Raw genomic sequence first — 5,293 nt, forward strand, 5'->3', positions numbered from 1 at the left:
AAAGAAAGAAAGAAAGAAAGAAAGAAAAAATAGAACAAATAAGGCGATTCATTTCTGCTATGATGCTACCAAAAAGACTAGCAATAATCAAATGTCAGGCACACAAGAAGGGAAATGATTATGTTATTAATGATTTTAAGGGAAACAATGCAGCAAATATAGAAGCTGAAAAAACTTCAGGGTGTCAAGTAGCAGTATTAGCACCAGTAGTAATTATTGAACCTCAACCTCAATTAGAGGATATAATTAGAATTCAACAACAAGCAGGCCCTTATGAACAATCAATGTGGCACCGAAGGGGAGCTAAAAAAGACTCACAAGAGATCTGGCGTACACATGAAGGAAACATGGTGGCACCTATGTCACTTTTGAATATTCTTATTGCAGATGCGCATGGTTTTGACCATTGCGCAAGGGGGGGAAGTGATAAGAACAATTAAACAGCAAAAAATTAAACAGCAAGGATATTGGTCTCTTTATTCATATGAAGTAATAAGAAAAATTAAACAACAAGGATATTGGTCTCCTTATTTATATGCAATGGTGGATGAATTGTTGTCCACATGTGAAGTTTGTGCCAAATACAATGTAAGGAAAGGGATAGCGACACCAATAGGCCATATACCAGTACCAGAAAGGCCTTTAAGCATTTGGTAATGGACTATGTGGATAAGATAAAGTGAGTACAAGGGAGAAGATACATGCTTGTGATCATAGACAGATTTAGCAGGTGGGTGGAGGCAGTACCATCAGGGATCTGGGAGCAGGAACAGTAATTACATTTAAAACAAGAGAACTAATTCCTAGATTTGGAATACCATCAGAAATAAGTTCAGATAATGGGTCGGCATTTATCTCTCTAGGGAGAATTGTATGCACAAAGGAACCATTCTATGTATGGAATATATACCCCACGTCTTAAAGTCAGAACAGTATAAAAAGAAGACAAGATGATCATTCTGGAGATGTTTCGCTGCAGAGAACATCTCCGTTTTATTCTCATTGATGATGTAATAAAATGTATCTCCTGGCATCAAAACCCAAGACTGAATGTGGTTCCTAAGATGAGCAGCAGACGACACCACAAAGGTTTTACAAAATAGTAAAGAAAGGGGGGTTTTATCATTGCCAAATTTGGAATATTATTATTACGCAGCCCAGATTAAGGCAATTTTGAGCTGGTTGCAAGTGGATAACAGATCAAAGTGGAAATGTATGGAAACTGGGTCACTTGAGGCAATTAGTACATTAATATTTTGTGGAAGAAAGGAAAAGTTGAATGCTAGTTATTATTGTATTTGTGAAACTTTTAAATGTTGGAGAAGAGTTAGCAAAGTAATTAATATTAGTGATCACAAGATGGTTTGTTTAAGAGAAATAGCAAGATATCCAGATTTTAAACCAAATACTTTTGATGTATTTAAGGTTTGGGCTAGCAAAGGACTTAAAAGATTTGAGCAAATTTATGAGATGGAGACATTTGAGAGTATAAGAAAAAAATACGTAATGTCTAGGACATTATTTTACAAATATCTTCAAATAAGAAGTTATTTAAAGGATGAGATTAAAATAAAAACTTTAGATGATATTCACCCTCTGTTGTGTTTTATGATTAAAGTTAGTAAAATTTATAGAGTAGATAACTTGATAGGTCAAATAAATAATATATTCAAAGAAAGTAAGGATACAGGTTTATATAATATTAAAACAAAATGGGAAATTGAATAAGATAATAAAATAACAGAAGGAGATTGGAAACAAAGTTTAAAAGAAAATGTACGCAATCTTCATATTGGCAAGAATATGCTTGGAAAATCAATATGCAATATTTTATAACACCAGAAATATCTTCCAAATATAGGCCAAATTATTTATCTTCAGCATGTTGGAGAAAAATTTGGACAGAAATTAAGAAATCAAATATGATAAAAGGTACAAAATATAGTTTTGGGTATAGGACCTATGCTTAGTAAAGATGAGTTATATTTATTTAGAAATACTGAGAATTACAGCTTTTAAAACGATAACAAGAATCCCCAGTTTTAAATGATTGGTTACATTTACTTTCTAAAGTACACTCTATGGAGGGGATAACATGAAATTAAGAGCAAAAGTATATATTTTGAAAAGATATGGGCACCTTTAAAGGCAAAGTATATATTATAAAATAAAGGAATACAGATTCTAATTATCCCTTTATATAATTCTGCCTCCCTTTTAACTTATTCATTCAGAATTTATTTAATATTATTAATTCGGTTTAAATAATATTATTTGAATTTCTTATAAGGAATTAGGTGTCATTATAAGAGTTTAATGTGAACATGTGGATGTTTTTTTCCCTCTATTTTTAACATGAAAAAGTGTTTGTACGTATTGGTTATTGTTCTAATTTTTTATTTTTTAATGTGTCGGTGATGGGTATTACAAAAGGGGTAAAGAAGAAAGGAAAAATTAGTAACTATTGGTAAAAAAAAAAAAATTATAATAAAATAAAAATGTCTTTAAAAAGGAAATGTTTATTTGTATAACTGTGTAATGATCAATCCACTGAAGGGGAGTTGAAGTGAGAATCCAAGTGCAGTTTATTTACATAGACAAAACAATCCAAAAGAATTGACTGGAACAGACTTGACTAGGCATGAACAGATTTGAATCGCACAGACTTGGTATAAACAGACTCAACAACAGCAGGTTTACAGCAAAGCTAGACAAAGAACAAAGGCAACATGAGGGCTATTTATATCAAACAATGAGGGTCACATGACTAGAACCAACCAATGAGAAACATGACACATGAACCAAGGAACCAATCAGAACATAACACACAGACAAGGGAAATCACATGACAGAATATGACTGTGGCCAAACTACAAAATAAAAGACATGAAAACAATGAACAAGAAACAAAACTCAAACCCCACGTTACATGCCCCCCCCTCTAAGGGCAGCTCCAGATGCCCAAACAAAACCCAAACCCCACCAAGTCCAGGAGTGTGGTAGAGCAGAGGCGGAACAGGAGGTGGGATGGAGGGCCAGGCCCGTGAAGGGGAACAAAACTTGAATCATGACATGGACCGTGGAATGATGGCAGACAGTGAAGCAGTGGAGGGCCTGGGCTATGGAGCAGTGGTAGACTGTGGAACAGCGGAGGGCCTGGACCATGGAGCAGATCCAGAAGAGCATGAAGCCATGGCGGAGCCGGCAGAGCGATGGAGGGCCAGGCCCGTGAAGGGGAACAAAACTTGAATCATGACATGGACCGTGGAATGATGGCAGACAGTGAAGCAGTGGAGGGCCTGGGCTATGGAGCAGTGGTAGACTGTGGAACAGCGGAGGGCCTGGACCATGGAGCAGATCCAGAAGAGCATGAAGCCATGGCGGAGCCGGCAGAGCAGGAAGCCATGGCAGAGCAGAGACATGGACAGACCACTTGACTGTGACAGGACAGGCAGAGAGTTCTTGAGCAGCTTCTATAGCCGCAACATGACCGACAGAATGTTCATAAACGACCTCTTTGGTCATGACAGGGCAGACTATTGGTTCATGAACGGCCTCCTTGGCCATAACGGGGCAGTGAGTTCATGAGTGGGTGCCATCGCTTTGGGAGGTTTTGCAGCGGATGCCACCACCTCTGGAGGTTCTACAGTGGATTTGTGGAAATGAGAGGCCTCTGGGACGGACTTGTGAACAGAAGAGGCCTCTGGGGCAGATTCATGGACAGGAGAGACCTCAGGAGTAGACTCGTGGACAGGAGAGGCCTCAGCAGTGCAGTGTGCAGCCCAAACACTCAGGATGGCTACCGCCATCACGGGCAGTGCAGTAGACAGTGGCATGCTCGCCGGGCTTGAGTGCGTTGAGGCTTGAAAGTGTAGAGACCACTGGGATGCCAACCGCTCGCACTGACATCAGTGGTGGGTCCATCACAGTGGCAATCAGTCTTTTCAGTCCTGCCCCAAGCTCCGCATCCTCGGGAGCTTGGGTACTATAGCCCACCCCAAAAAAAATCCTTAGGGGAAACTTGCTTGGCAGCCGTGGGGTGATGAGGCTCTCTCGTGATGGCTGTGACGTGGCGGCTATCTTGCAAGGAGACTCTTGAGTGGCCGGCCCAACGGGAGCAGACTTTGGCTTAGCAGGCATGACGTGAGCAGGCCCTGAAGTAGCAGGCGTGAAGTGAGCAGGTCCTGGAGTAGCAGGCGTAACGTTAGCAGGCCCTGGCTTGACAGACGTGATGCGAGCAGACTCTGGCCTGACAGACGTGACGCGAGCAGACTATGGCCTGACAGACGTGACGCGAGCAGACTCTGGCCTGACAGACGTGACGTGAGCTCTGGTTTAGTGCTGTGTTCCTTCTCCGTGACACCCACAGTGAAAGCAGATCCACTCAACCGCAGAGCAAAGTCTATATACGGTTCTAGAGTCCAGTGTGGGGTATGTAGTGGCATTAAACATGATATTTCATGAGATAGTCCAAAACGGAAAATGTCCTTGAGAGTAACATTAAAGATCAACTGATAACAAAGTTCACAAAAATCACTCACGTGATCCTCTATATACCTGTCACGTTGACGAAGGCAGAGGAGCCGTGAAACTGCTGGGTTCATGGTAGCGGTCTAGCTTTCTGTAATGATCAGTCCACTGAAGGAGAGTTGAAGCGAGAACCCAAGTGCAGTTTATTTACATAGAAACAAAACATAATCCAAAAGACTTGACTGGAACAGACTTGGCTAGGCATGAACAGATTTGAATCGTACAGACTTGGCATAAACAGACTCACCGACAGCAGATTTACAACATCAAAGCTAGACAAAGAACAAAGGCAACATGAGCGCTATTTATATCAAACAATGAGGGTCACATGACAAGAACCAACCAATGAGAAACAAGACACATGACTAAGACAACCAATGAGAACATGACACATGAACCAAGGAACCAATCTGAACAAAATACACAGACAAGGGTATCACATGACAGAATATGACTGTGGCCAAACTACAAAATAAAATGAAAACAATGAACAAGAAACAAAACTCAAACTCCACGTTACAAACGGTATTAAATGTGCTTTAACTTAAAGACATAATAAAGTATTAAAAAAACGATATTACCATTCATATTTACAATTTTTTTTTGCACACCAGGAGCATGAAATTGTCCAGCCATGACTTCCTGTTCCACAGGATTAAAAAATAGAAGGATACAAAGACCAAATTGCTGCTGGATCAGATGACAGCGAAGAGGAAGGGGCTGGAGATGTCGATTCCCAAGGTGGTTGGCAACAGCTGGACTG

Source organism: Sinocyclocheilus grahami, unplaced genomic scaffold (genome assembly GCF_001515645.1).
Source record: "Sinocyclocheilus grahami isolate Dianchi unplaced genomic scaffold, SAMN03320097.WGS_v1.1 scaffold767.1, whole genome shotgun sequence".
NCBI classification, from domain to species: Eukaryota; Metazoa; Chordata; class Actinopteri; order Cypriniformes; family Cyprinidae; genus Sinocyclocheilus; species Sinocyclocheilus grahami.